The sequence below is a fragment of the Oryctolagus cuniculus genome, chromosome 19 (assembly GCF_964237555.1).
Source record: "Oryctolagus cuniculus chromosome 19, mOryCun1.1, whole genome shotgun sequence".
NCBI lineage: Eukaryota > Metazoa > Chordata > Mammalia > Lagomorpha > Leporidae > Oryctolagus > Oryctolagus cuniculus.
In genome coordinates, this window is record NC_091450.1 from 31,444,566 (window position 1) to 31,458,850 (window position 14,285).

A 14,285-nucleotide genomic window follows, 5' to 3' on the forward strand; every position below is an offset into this window, starting at 1 on the left:
TGAGTATTTGCTACATGCCTGGTACTGTGCTAGGGCCTTCTTTGGCTTGTCTGATGTAAGCCTCTAACAGCCCTATGAAGTGGTTTCTGTTTAGGTCCTCAGTTTACAGAGAAGAGAGCTGAGCTTGAGAGACTTAGAGTAACTTGCCCAAGGTTGCACAGCAAGCTGAGGAGCTGGAGTTCGAGGCCAGGCAGTCCCACTTCAGCACCTGCTGCTTTAGCTACACACAGTCCTAAGGCCTCTTCCAGAATCCCCAGAAACTCCGTCCACCTCCCTGGCCCTGACTCAGCGCTGTTGTAACTCTCAGGTCCTTGAGGCATGTTCCCTCCTCTGCCCTTGCCTTGTCCCCTGCCCTGCTTGTCGGGAGCAGATAGTGGGTGAGCATAAGTGATAGCCAGGATCACATGTGGTTGGCATCTGACCTCCACTGCTATAACCCATCCTGGCATCCTGCACGGTCACTGTCCCTGGCTGGTCTCTCGGGTGGCCACGGGCTCACAGGCCCGTTCCAGCTGCAGCTGATAACAAACCAGGAGGAAGTCCAGCTCCGGCCTGAGGAGTCAGACAAGGTTAGCCCCTGGCAGGGCACGGTGGCCTGGCTGCAAAGCAGAGGCGATTAGCACGATTTCTGCCTTCTAAAGTAGCCCAGGAATGCGATTTTAGTTTTGTCCTAGCAACACTGCACTGTGTGCCCTAGGCTTAGCCTTGTGGCCCCGACCTCCCTGAGCCTCACAAAGTGCTGCTTTTGGTCCTCGCTTCCTGGGAAACTGCACACTGCCCTGCTCCCAGCTTTAGCCTTGGGGAGCTGAGGCCGCTCTCCCACTGCTTGTCTGCAGGTTGTGGCAGAAGCAGCTACTGCTGAGCCATGGTGACTCTGCAGGCCTCACTCTGCCTCTTCCTTATAGGTTGAACAGGGCCCCCCCAGCCCCCAAGATATGTCCAACCCTTCACCCCTGGTGTTTGTGAGTGTGACCTTATTTGGAAAAGCAGTCTTTGAGGTATAATTAACTTAAGGATCTGAAGATGTGATTGCCTGGGTGGGCCCGAAATCCAATGACAGGAGTCCTTTTTTTTTTTTTTTAAGATTTTATATATTTATATATTTATTTATTTTAAAGATTTATTTCATTTATTTGAAAGACAGAGTTGCAGAGAGAGGTAGAGAAAGAGAGGTCTTCCATTCGCTGGTTCACACCACAAATGGCCACAATGTCCAGAGCTGAGCTGATCAGAAGCCAGGAGCCGAGAGCTTGTTCTGGGTCTCCCAAGTGAGTACAGGGGCCCAAGGACTTGGGCCATCCTCCACTGCCTTCCCAGGTGCATTAGCAGGGAGCTGGATTGGAAGTGGAGCAGCCAGGGCTTGAACTGGTGCCCATATGGGATGCTGATGCTGCAGGCCAGGGCTTTAACCCACTGCGCCATAGAACAAACCCCTATTTAATTATTTGAGAGGTAGAGTTACAGACAGAGAGAGGGAGAGACAGAGAGAAAGATCTTCCATCTGCTGGTTTACTTCCTGAATGGCTGCAACAGCTGGAGCTAGGCCCATTCAAAGCCAGGAGCCAGGAGCTTCTTTCAGGTCTCCCATATGTGTGCAGGGGCCCAAGCACTTAGGCCATCTTCCACTACTTCCCCAGACTATAAGCAGAGAGCTGGATTGAAAGAGGAGCAGCCAGGACACGAACTGGTGCCCATGTGGGATGCTGGCTCTGCAGGCGGAGGCTTAGCCCACTACACCAAAGTGCTGACCAGGACAGGCATGCTTTTAAGAATGAGGCAGGGCTGGTGCTGTGGCATAACGGGTAAGGCTGTTGCCTGAAGTACCACCACCCCATATGGGCGCCAGTTTGAGTCCTGGCTGCTCCACTTCTGATCCAGCTCTCTGATGTGGCCTGGGAAAGCAGCAGAAGATGGCCCAAGTCCTTGCACCCACATGGGAACCTAGAGGAAGCTCCTGGCTCCTGGCTTCTGATCGGTGCAGCTTCGGTCGTTGCGGCCATTTGGGGAATGAACCAGCAGATGGAAGACTTCTCTCTCTGCCTCTCCTTCTCTCTGTAACTCTGACTTTCAAATAAATAAGTAAATCTTTAAAAAAAAAAAAAAAAGAATGAGGCAGAGGGAGGGGCCAGCATTGTGGTGCAGCAGGTGAAGCCACCACTTGTGATGCCAGCCTCCCATATCAGAGTGCCAGTGCCAGTTTGAGTACCGCTGCTCCACTTCTTATATGGTTTCCTGCTGATATCCCCGAGGATGGTTCAAGTGCTTGGGCCCCGTCACCGCTATGGAAGGCCAGGATGGACTTCTTGGCTCCTGGCTTCAACCTGGACCAGCCCCGGCTGCTATGGCCATTGGGCAGTGATCCAGTGGATGCAAGATTCTCTCTCTCTCTCTCTCTCTTTCTCCTTTTTTTCTCTCTGCATTTCAAATAAAGAAATAAATCTTTTTGGGATCATTTTTAAAAAGCAGGTTAAGAGTGAGGCAGAGGGAAATTAGTGATCTAGAGACAGACATTGAAGACATGAGCAACGCAGGGAACACCAGTAGTCCCCAGAAACTGCAGCAGGCCAGGAAGGGTCTTCCCACAGAGCCCTCCGAGGGAGAAGTTTTCTGTCTCATGGGCCTGCTTACATGTGCATCTTGGCCTTCTGACCTCCAGAATGATGAGAGGATACGTTTCTGCTGTAGGAAGCCACCGATCCATGGTGGTTTGTGATGGAAGCCCTAAGGAATTAGCGCATTCCCTAATCCAGAATCTGCGGCCCAGGAAGCTGGGCCTACCCAGCCCTGTCTTGCCCAGCGCAGCCCTGTGCTGGGGGTTCTGAGCCTAGCCGCCAGCCTGTCATCTAGCTGTGCACAAACCGGGGACCCAGTGAAGAAGAGCACTGTTAAACTGGCTGGAACAGAAGTGAGTTGAGTATAACTGAATCAGAAGGCAACTCCCAGCATGCGCCTGAGTTCAGATCCTTCCTCTAGTCTTTCTGGGGGGTAAACGTTGGTTTCTTCAGAGGACTGAAGGAAACAGTAAATGGACAATGCCAGGCCTAGAGTGAGCGACCACGAATGGTAGTTATCACTCGTGGGAGAGGGCAGAGAAGACCACTGGCTAGGAAGCCTACCCCTTTTGTGGGTGGCTGTGACCTTCAGGGAGATATGACCACCAGCCCAGGGTCATGGTGACTGCATCCATCTGTCCGAGGGGGCCAATGTCCTGTCTTCCCGCCCACAGGCGTATCACAAGACTCTAAGGAAGAAGGGTCGCGCACTCCTAAGTTCTCACCTGTGTCCTGATGCATCTGTACCGAGTGTTGTGGTTGTGCCTCTGTGAACGTAGAGGGGGCAGGGAAGTAGTTTCCGTGGTTTAAAGTCTCCTATATTGGAACGGTGCTTACTGAAGAAACGTGGGTCCCCTACAGGGGAATTCAACTGTTGTTCTTTCAGCCCCCATGGCTTTGCAGCAGTGTTCTTGCTTTGCATCCCCCTCTCCTACTGCAAGCAGGGAGAGGACAGAGAGTCCATGCTGGAGTCCAGAAGCTAGGTTGCCCAAGGACCAGCCCTTCCTACACCCTGCGTGGGACAAGCCTGAACCTGTGCCCCCAGTGGGTCTGCTTGGTGGGGATGGTTCCCTCAAGTGGAACAAAAGTGACCTGAGCACCACTTTCCAGCTGTTCAGGGCCTTAGGAGAGTCACTCATCCTGCTACTTTAAACTGCTTTAAGGTAGACAGCAGAAGCAGGCCCAGACTCCTAGGGGACGTCAGACGAGGGAGCCATGTCTCAGCCTTGGGGACGTGGATGAAATCTGCACACACAGGAGCTTGCCTTGGCGCTGCTCCTGTGATGAATCCCCCCTCAAGGACCTGCCATTCCTGTCCCTGTGGATTCCTGCCTAGGGACAGGTATGAAAGGGGCAGTTATGCGGGATGAGGGCTGGGGTGGGCAGAGCCAGAGGAATGACCGGGTGGGAGGAGTGGAAGCCTAAAAACGGCTTTCTTCTCACAACAGTGCGGAATCTGGAATGCCGTCTGCCCTGACCTTTGAGCCTGGCCCTACCTACCCCCTTGCCCACATGTGTCACACCTCTCAGCAGGCTGCTGATTTGTCCTGGCCGCACGGGAGTGCACTTTGCCACAACATGCCCAGCCCACTGACCCGCGTGCCATTCCCGCCCTACCAGTACCAGAGATGCTTTTCCAGGTCTCCTCTGTCCCAGTGTGCCTCCTGCCCTCTCGCTGCCTCACTGGCCCCTCTCTGGGAGTGCTCACCATGCCTGCTTTGTTCTGAGCTCAGGAGGAGTCCCTGCCCTCTAGGGACGCAGGTGGGTGGATGTTTCTATTTGCTTAGTCATAGACTTGGGATTTTATTGTCATTATTTTAAATTATTATTATTAATTGTGGTAAAATGCACACAACAGAAAGTTTATCATCAAGGGTAGTCTCTTAGAGTTGCCATAACAAAGGACCACAGACTGGGCGGTTTAAGCAAGAGAAATGTTTTTTTTTCCCACAGTTATGAGGCCTACACGTCTGAGATCAAGGTGTGGGTGGGGCTGGTCTCTCCTGGGGCCTCACTGCTTGTCTTGCACACGCAGCCCTCTCCTCACGTCCTCACATCATCTCCCCTCTGTGCCTACGCATGTCTGCATTTTCTCTTCTTCATTTTTTTTTTTTTTTGACAGAGTGGACAGTGAGAGAGAGAGAGACAGAGAGAAAGGTCTTCCTTTTTGCCGTTGGTTCACCCTCCAATGGCCGCCGTGGCCGGCGCGCTGCGGCTGGCGCATCGCGCTGATCCAAAGCCAGGAACCAGGTGCTTCTCCTGGTCTCCCATGGGATGCAGAGCCCAAGCACTTGGGCCATCCTCCACTGCACTCCTGGGCCACAGCGGAGAACCAGCCTGGAAGAGGGGCAACCGGGACAGAATCCGGCGCCCTGACCGGGACTGGAACCCGGTGTGCTGGCGCCACAAGGCGGAGGATTAGCCTAGTGAGCCACGGCCCCACCTCTTCTTCTTCTTCTTTTTTATTTCTTTAAGATTTATTTATTTATTCAAAAGGCAGAGTTACAGAGAGGCAGAGAGAGAGAGAGAGAGAGAGAGAGAGAGAGAGAGAGAGAGATCTTCCATCTGCTGGTTCACTCTCCAAATGGCCACAGTGGCCGGAGCTGGGCCCGTCAGAAGCCAGGAGCCAGAAGCTTCTTCCAGTACTCCCACACAGGTACAGGGGCTCAAGCACTTGAGCCATCTTCTACCGCTTTCCCAGTTTATTGGATAGGAAGTGGAGCAGCCAGGTCTTGAACTGGCACCCATAAGGAATGTGGCACTGCAGGTGGCAGCTTTACCCGCTAAGCCACAGCACCAGCTCCAACATTTTCTCTTCTTGTAAGGACACCAGTCAAACTGAATTGGAGCCCAACCTAATACCCTTAACTTAATCACCTCTCCAAGGGCCCTATTTCCTTGTTACAAAATGCAGATATGTCTGGAGTTACTGGGATTTAAGATTCAGAATATACATTTGGGGTGAGGTTGGAACAGCTCACCATAACACCATCATGACTTCTTTAAATTTGGACTCAGTGTGCCAGCGCTGCGGCTCACTAGGCTAATCCTTCGCCTGTGGCGCCAGAACTCCAGGTTCTAGTCCCGGTTGGGGCACCGGTTCTGTTCCCGTTGCTCCTCTTCCAGGCCAGCTCTCTGCTCTGGCCCGGGAAGGCAGTGGAGGATGGCCCAAGTGCTTGGGCCCTGCACCGGCATGGGAGACCAGGAGGAAGCACCTGGCTTCTGGCTTCGAGTTGGCGCAGCGCGCCGGCTGTAGCGGCCAATGGAAGGAAGACCTTTCTCTCTGTTTCTCTCTCTCACTGTCTAACTCTGCCTGTCAAAAAAAAAAAAAAAAAAAAAAAAAAAAAAAAGATAAATTTGGACTCAATGGTATTAAGAAATTCACCTTGTGCAACCATCACCACCATCAGTCTCCAGAACTCTCTTCATCTTGCAAAACTGAAACTCTGTGTCCCTGAAACAGCTGCTCCCTGGTCCTCCTCCCCTAGCCCTTGACAGCCACCATTCTCTTTTCTGTGTATAAATTTGACTGCTCTCAGGACCTCAGGTGAGAGGAATCATATGGTGTTTGACTTCCTTTTTTTTTTTTTTTTTATTTGACAGAGTTAGACAGTAAGAGAGAGAGACAGAGAGAAAGGTCTTCCTTCTGTTGGTTCACTCCCCAAATGGCTGCCACAGCCAGCGCTGCACTGATCCGAAGCCAGGAGCCAGGTGCTTCTTCCTGGTCTCCCATGTGGGTGCAGGGGCCCAAGCACTTGGGCCATCCTCCACTGCCTTCCCGGGCCAGAGCAGAGAGCTGGACTGGAAGAGGAGCAACCGGGACTAGAACTAGTGCTCATATGGGATGCTGGTGCCGCAGGCAGAGGATTAACCAAGTGAGCCACGGCGCTAGCCCCCAGTGTTTGACTTCTTATGTCTTATGTCTGGCTTCTTTTGCTTAGTATAGTGTTCTCCAGCTTCATCCATGTTGTAGTGTGCGTCAGAATTTCTTTTCTTCTTAAGGCTGAATAGTACTGTGCTTAGTTAAAAAAGCAGGTGGATTTAAATTTATTTAAAAAAAAACATTTATTTATTATTTAAAAGGCAGAAATACAGATGAAGAGAGGGAGAGGCAGAGAGAGATCTCCCATCTGCTGGTTCATTTCCCAAACGGCTGCACCACCCAGGGTTGGGCCAGGCTGAAGCCAGGAGTCTGGAGCTCTGTTCAGCCTCCCATGTGGTGGCAGGGGTCCATGTATGTGGGCCGTCTTCCACGGCTTTACCAGGCACAGCAGATGGAGTTGGATCAGGAGTGGAGAAGTCTAGACTGAAACCAGAGTTCGTATGGGATGCTGGTGTCGTAGGCGATGGCTTAACCCACTGTGCCACAACGCCAGCCCCTGATTTTAGTTTTTTCTTTAGTTTTGAGCAATTTAGAACATTGCCTTGTATTTAGTACAGTCAGTATTTGCCTCATGAATTGGGTTAATCTGCCTGAATGGCTGAGGTTAGGGGTCTGGGGAAGATCCTGCAGGACCCTAGGTGCTCTTCCTAGAAGCTAGGCTTTTTTTTTTTAATCAAGACAAAACTATTTTGTAATCTTTACAGTATTTTGGAGTTAACCCAAAAGTAGAGCCCCAGGTTTCATCAGGAAACCAAGCCCAGAGAGCACTGGCTGACTAGAACATGCCTCCAAGCCCTAGTCGACCCTCTGGGTCTGAGCTGAAACTTGTGAACGGCTCCTGGGAGCAGGAAGGAATTGTCTTCCCGCAGTGGGAATGCAGAGAGTCACGTGTCCACATTTATGACCCCGTGGGGCTGATTCCGAAGGAGCTACGGGGAAGCGCGCAGACTCTGGGGATTGGTGGTTTTACGTAGAAGGCATTCATTTTCCAGGCAAGGCCCAAGACCCCTAGGCCATTGGAGAAGCAGAAGGAAGCTTGAGCTTGAGGTTACTATGAGAGACTTTGGATTCCCTTGTCAGTCGTAATCTCCTTTTCAGGTCCCTTCCAAGAGGAAGATAAGTGCCCTCGGTTGTGAAGGGCGCCCTCAGAACAGCGGCAGGTGCCCCTCACAATAGTTAGCTTGTGGATTTGATTCTGTGCTTACATTTGGGCATGGGTGTGTCAGGTGTTCTGAGAACACACTTCTCACAAGACAACGATGCCATGCTAATGATGCCCTAGCGGAGGAGGAGCCGGGAAGCTGTCCTGGTTCCACCTCCTGCCCCAGCTCTGCTCCTCCCCAGTAGCTCCGCCACACTGTGAGAGGACTCACCTCTCAGGCTGGTTCAGAGTATTAAAGTAGGGCTCCTCAAACATGAGCACAGATGCCCAGTGATTTATTCCAAAGATATATGTCTCCCTCAGCAAACTGTTAAAGAAACCCCCGTACCTAACTAAGACAGGGAGGGACCCAGAGAGAAACGGAGCACACAGACCCGTGGTTCCTCTTTCCAGTCTAGCGTCTCATGGCTGTGACTAAGAGAGAACGTGGATGCTGCCCCAGCTGATAACACTGTTCCTAGAACACTGTGAGCTTGCAGTCACCAAGAGCAAGGAGACTGATAGAACCAAAGGCCTCCTTAAGTGTAGACAAGAGCTGACAGTCTTTGGAAACGTATTGGAGACTTACACCTCTGCTGCTCACTTCACGTGAGGGAGGCTTGTCTCTCTCTCTCTCTCTCTCTCTCTTTTTTTTTTTTTTTTTTGACAGAGTAGACAGTAAGAGAGAGACAGAGAGAAAGGTCTTCCTTCCATTGGTTCACCTCCTAAATGGCTGCTACGGCCGGTGCGCTGCGCCGATCTGAAGCCAGGAGCCAGATACTTCCTCCTGGTCTCCCATGGGGTGCAGGGCCCAAGCACTTGGGCCATCCTCCACTGCCTTCTTGAGCCAGAGCAGAGAGCTGGCCTGGAAGAGGAGCAACGGGGACAGAACCGGTGCCCCAACTGGGACTAGAACCTGGAGCGCTGGTGCCGCAGGCGGAGGATTAGCCAAGTGAGCCGCGGCACCGGCCTTGTCTCACTCTAATACAGTTCTCTACATTATTGTAGTGGTGATTTGAAAGTTTTATTCATTTGTTTGAAAATCACAAAAACAGAGATTTCTCCATCTGCTTGTTCACTCCTCCAATGTCCACAACTGCCAGGACAACTTCAGGGCCAGCCTGAAGCCGGAAGCCTGGAACTCAATCCGGTCTCCCACATGGGTGGCAGGGACCCAAGGACTTAAGTCACCGCTTCCTCCCACCTAGGGTGCATATTAGCAGGAAAATGAACCAAGAGCAGGGCCGGGACTTGGAGTCAGGAATCCTGATACAGGATGTGGGTATTCCAGGTGGCAGTTTAACCACTGTACCAAGCGACCACTCCAGTGAGGGCTTTTTATCTTGCCTTGTATAAGGATCATGTCAGGAACCTTGGAACATGATGAATAAATCATAACAGCAGAGAGTTCCAGAGAGAACCGGGCTGGTTGTGTGTGGCCAGGAGTCGCGGCTCAGACCTCCTGGAGTGTGGCTTATTGGGCATGGTGCTGGAGATCTCTCCTGGAGGTTGTCTATGTTTGAAGAAAAATTATAATTTTTTGGCACTGTGGTCCTAGCTTTCTGGCTCACAAACTTATTTTCAAGTCCTGTTAATGATAATTTGATGCTTCTATGTGCCTAATATGGTCTCATATCCTCCTAACACGATCAACAGGGTTGTACTATGGTGAATGCAGATGAATTCTTCCAAGGAAATTCAGACCCATTGGGTAGATCCAGCAACGTCTGCCAGTGTCTGTCACAGGTGCACTCCAGGATAAAAGTCAGGATTCAACTGTCCCTCGTAATGGTTTGTATACTGAAGGTTGAGACTTCCACTCTTCCACCCTGTCAGCAGAGTAGCAGCAGGCTAGAAGAGTCTTCTCTGGAACAACTGACTACCCCTAGGAAAACACATGCAGATGTTGACAAGGGAGGGGAAGTCTCCTATCAAAACGACCTGTCTGGAACATTCTAAAGCGATAAACTATTAGAATTACCTGGCGAGGTTTAAATGCTTGTCAGTGCCCCTCCTCCTCCTCAAATGATTACATCAGAATTTCTGAGGATGAGGTCGGGTCATTTGTGTTAAAAAGCAACCCAAGTGATTGCCATGTGGCCAGGGCTATGAACCACTGCTGGCCGGGGAACCTTGAAGGTCCCACTGTGGTCTCTGAGTATCTGGCCAGATTTTTAATGATTTCCTCTCAAGTATGAATGAACAGTCAAGGCTCACCAAGTAGCAAGGAAAGCTTCTAACTTGAAGAAAGTCAAAACAACCAGAAAAAATGGAGACTATGCAGAGTTACAAAACTCCGTCTTCAGTATCTTCCAGGAGATAAGAGGTTATGACACCAGAGGAATGAGAAAAACCTGGTGTTAAAAACTTAGAAAACAGAACAATCTCTTGGATGTTAAAGCATGATAACAGACGCATTGTGTAAAATTTTTGAAGGTAAAAAAGGATACAAAAAAAATCTCGATAAAAGGCAAAGTTGAGGAAATCTCTTAGAATGCTAAGCAAAAACTAAGAGAAGGAAGTCAGGAAGATGGAAAATAGAGACAAGAAGATTATTGGAACAGTCGGGGAAGTCCAGCATACAGATAATAAGGAAGAGACCAGAGAAAAGAGAGGGGGAGAAATCATCAAAGAAACAATTCAAGAAAAGTTCCCAGAAATGAATATCATGATTGAAAGGGGCCAGTAAGTGTCCAGCAGAATGGGTGAAAGTAGATCCACACAAGACACAGCCTGGTCAAGCATCAGATCTACGACACCTAGAGAGTGAGCTTTGAGAAAGAAACTCAGGCTTCAGACAGGGTCAACCTGGAAAATGGCAGCTAAGCTTTCAACACCAACAAGGGACACACAAGACCCTTGACAGCTCGATGGCCATGGGCAAATAATTAATATTCTTGACTCAAGTGGTATAATGGTGCCCAATGTTATTCAGCCTGCACTAATTTCCTCAGGCTCCTGTACAAAAGTGACCAAAAAAAAGTTAGACAAAAGTGACATGATTCTCCCACCTCTGATCCCTATCCCCGGTGGTGTCTTTGGCAGTCTCCAGCAGCCAGTAGCTCCTACGACGCTAAGGGGTTGCTCAAGTGTGCCGTGAGTCGGGGAGAGCCCCCTGCCCTGTGTCCATGGTGATAGAGGAATCACTCAGCAGCCTTGATTGTAGCCTGCTGACTCACTGAGTTGTAATGAAGTGGCTCATATTCATTTCCTGAGGCGGCCATAACAAATGACTGTAAACTAGCGGGCTTAACACCGTAGAAACTTATTCTCTCACAGTTGCGGAGACCAGAAGTACGAAATCAAGGTGTCGGCAGGGCCTTGCTCCCGCTGAAGGCTCTGGCATCCCCCAGCAATGCTGTGCTGTCCTTGATTGGTTACTGCATCGCTCCTATCTCTGCCTGGGGTTTCACATGGCTGCCTTCTCCCCTGTGTCTCTGTGTTTTCTCCTCTCCTTACAAGGACATCAGTCATTGGGTTTAAGGCCCCCATAATCTAATAAGGCCCTATCTTCGCCTATTACATGTGCAAAGATACTGTTTCTAAACAAGGTCACATTCTGAGATTCCTGGTGGGCATGCATTGTGAGGGGACACTACCCAACACTGTGCAGCTCTTGCAGTTTTTCCAAGACTCATTCACCGATCCTCGCCACTCTCCACAAGGTGAGACAGGACCAGCAAACATTCTAGCAGGAGCTGGGCCAGGAGGTAAATTAGAGCGGCAGATACCATGCTATACTTGGAGTCTCCATTCTCTCTTTCAACTGAGCTCATCTTTCCGGGGCCACAGACCAGTGCGTCCTGGCTTAAACCTGTGATTGTTCCCAGGGCCTTGTCTTCCCTGCTCCCGTGGAGTCATATCCCAGTATATGCTGTCACATAATCTAGGCCGAGGCTCAAGATGGAGACTCTAGTATAAGTGTAGGGACGGAGCAGCTATAAGCTCGTATAAAATGTTGCTTGTTCTGCTTATGAAAGGCAATTGAGAGTTTGACTACTTCACTTATGCCTTCTAATTCCCACAAAGAGTCATTCAATGTACAGTTACCGGGCCCTGCAGCACCACAGCAGGGTTTAGAGTCTGTGTACGGGGCTAAGGCGAATATACCAGGCTTGCAGAAGACTTTGGTGATCTCTAATGTAGAGTCTTGTTTTGCTTTGCAAGGACACCTGATCCTCTGTCGATGTAAAGGCAGCTGCTCGAGACTCATGACCAGCCACCAGGATCCAGGATGTCAACGGTGGGGAAAAAGCGTGAGTAGGTGCGCAAAGACTCCCCTTCTCTGGCTTACAGAAAAGCGGACTCATAACTGCAGCTTCGGACATGTGCTCTGAAAACAGCAGGGAGTCCCGTCTTCCAGTGGGTGGTTCTCCAAGGTTGTTGCCCACTGGACAACCAAAACTAACACAGGCACAGCCAAGACCTCAGGCACCGGTGTGACGAGACGGCATGAATTAGTCAGGTTGACATGTATCTCAGAGCTGGTCTTGTTGTCACCCTATGGGACTTGAGAACTTGCAGCCAAGCCCTCACTGCTCAGGGAACTGGCGTGTGAAGGAGGGTGAGGATGAGGGACTGGCAGGCAAGGCTTTCGGTAGAGCTATGGTAGAGTTTGCGTGGACACATTCTGATTCGCACTGCGTCTGGGTGGGAGTTCTGTGAACATCACAGATGGAGAGAAAACCCTAGATTGGGCAGCAGCCTGGAATGGATGGCTTGAGGAAGCCAGTGCATCTGACCTGTACCTTCTAGGAATGAGGCTCCTCTGTGCTTTCGGGGGAGGGGGTCAAGGACTCAGAACCCTCTGGTGAGCCCGCTTTGTTAGGAGAGCATGGTTAGACTCTTTTGTAGTACTCTCCCTCATCCAGTCTGTCACCAAGCCTATGAAAATTCCATTCTCATAGCCAGGGGCTGCTGCCCAGGGCATCTTTCCCAGTTCCCTTAAAGATAGGGATGGCATATCAGGTAGTACATGGGCCCAGTGCACAGCACCAGGCACCACCTCCCCAGTCCCTGAGGGTTTATGGAATGATTCACACTCTCACTCAGAGTCCAGGCGGCTCTGGCAGCCCAGAGGTCTCCACAGCAGGGGAGGCCGCTGAACTGCATACAGGAGAGATCGCGCAGTGGGTACGATCATTACCCACACCTAAAACCCGACATGACTAATTCATCTTTTTCTTTTAAAATATTTATTTATTTTTATTTGAAAGGTAGAATCACACAAAGTCAGAGTTACATAGAGACAGAAGAGGAGGGGTGGGGGGAGATTGAGAGATCTTCCTTTGGCTGGTTCACTCCCCAAATGTCCATTAATGACCAGGGCTGGGCCAGGCCAATGCCAGAAGCCAGGAGCTTCTTCCAGTCTGCCACTTGGGTGCAGGGACCCAAGGACTTGAGTCATCCTCAGATACTTTCCCAGGTGCACTAGCAGGGAGCTGGATCAGAAGTGGAGCAGATGGGGCTCTAACCGGCGCCCATATGGGGTGCTGGCCCTGCAGGCTGTGGCTTAACCTGTTGTGCAACAGTGCCTGCCCTGACTAATTAATTTACAAAAAGGTACCACAAATGGTGACTGAAATGATTTGAGGAGGGGAGAAGTGCAGGCAGGAGAGCTTTCAGATTGTTTAAGGGACCCAGGAAGTGTACAGTGCTGCACTGAAGGGTGTGTGTGTGTGGGGGGGTGGCAGTCCTGGGCCCTGTCTCCATGGGCTTCCCATTCAGTGGGGCTGATGGAGGAGACAGGTAGGTCCCTGTGTGGCCACCGTGAGGCTCGCAGAAGGTGGTGCCAGAGCCCTTCTGTGGCCACAGATGTCCGTGAACTGGTTTCCTCCTGAGCTCGTGACTTACCCTTTGTGGGACTTCGGGCACATTGCCCTGCAGCCACTGGTTTCACATCTCTAAATGAGGGACAATAATACCTACCTCTGAGGGTTGTGGCGAGGACCAAATAGGTCACAAGTGAAAGCACTCAGTAGTTTCTGGCTCGGAGGACGCCTTTCTCAATGCCAGTTTACTATTAACGTGCCCAGACACATGAGAGGGCCTGGCACATAGCTGATGCTCAACAAAGCTTTGTTTTCATTTCTAACGGGAAAAACTTTATTTTGTAATATTTTAGACTTAAAGAAATGTTGTGAACATACCAGGGAACAGCTCTGTACCCTATCCCCCTCTTTTCCCAATGTTAGTGTCTTACATAACCACAGTACAAAGATCAGAACCAGGAAATTAACAATGCCACGGCATCGTTCACTGAACTTCAGACTATGTGGACGTCACCCATCTCTCCTTTTGTGTTCCGTTTGGTTGCTGGTCCCCTTAGCGACAGTTCTGGGAAGTTCTGGCTTCACGACCTCAACACTTAGGATGACCGTGTAGAATATTTGTTTGGGATCATCTGATGTTTTCTCATGATCCGTCTAGATACACACTTTCGGCAGGAACACGATAGCAATGGTGTGTTACTTTTAATGTCCCCCCTTTAATAGAGGTAAAACAGAGACAATAGCAAATTTACCATTTCAAACATTTTTAAAAGAAATATTTATTTATTTATTTATTTATTTGAAGGGCAGAGTTACAGAGAGAGGGACAGAGGGAGGACCTTCCATCTGCTGGTTCACTCCTCAAATGGCCCCAGTGACTGGGGCTGGGCCAGGCTGAAGCCAGGAGCTTCCTCCAGGACCCCCAAGTGGGTAGCAGG

General features: G+C 50.4%; 1 protein-coding gene across 1 annotated transcript in view; it reads left to right on the forward strand.

Annotated features, from left to right (window-relative positions):
* The window catches only part of ADCY9 (adenylate cyclase 9), a 197,015-nt gene that overhangs the window by 53,120 nt on the left and 129,610 nt on the right, over positions 1 to 14,285 (forward strand). Inside the window, exon 4 of the mRNA XM_051836275.2 lies at positions 11,744 to 11,840. The gene's annotated coding sequence lies outside the window, so the exon portion shown is untranslated. The remainder of the gene's footprint in view (positions 1 to 11,743; positions 11,841 to 14,285) is intronic.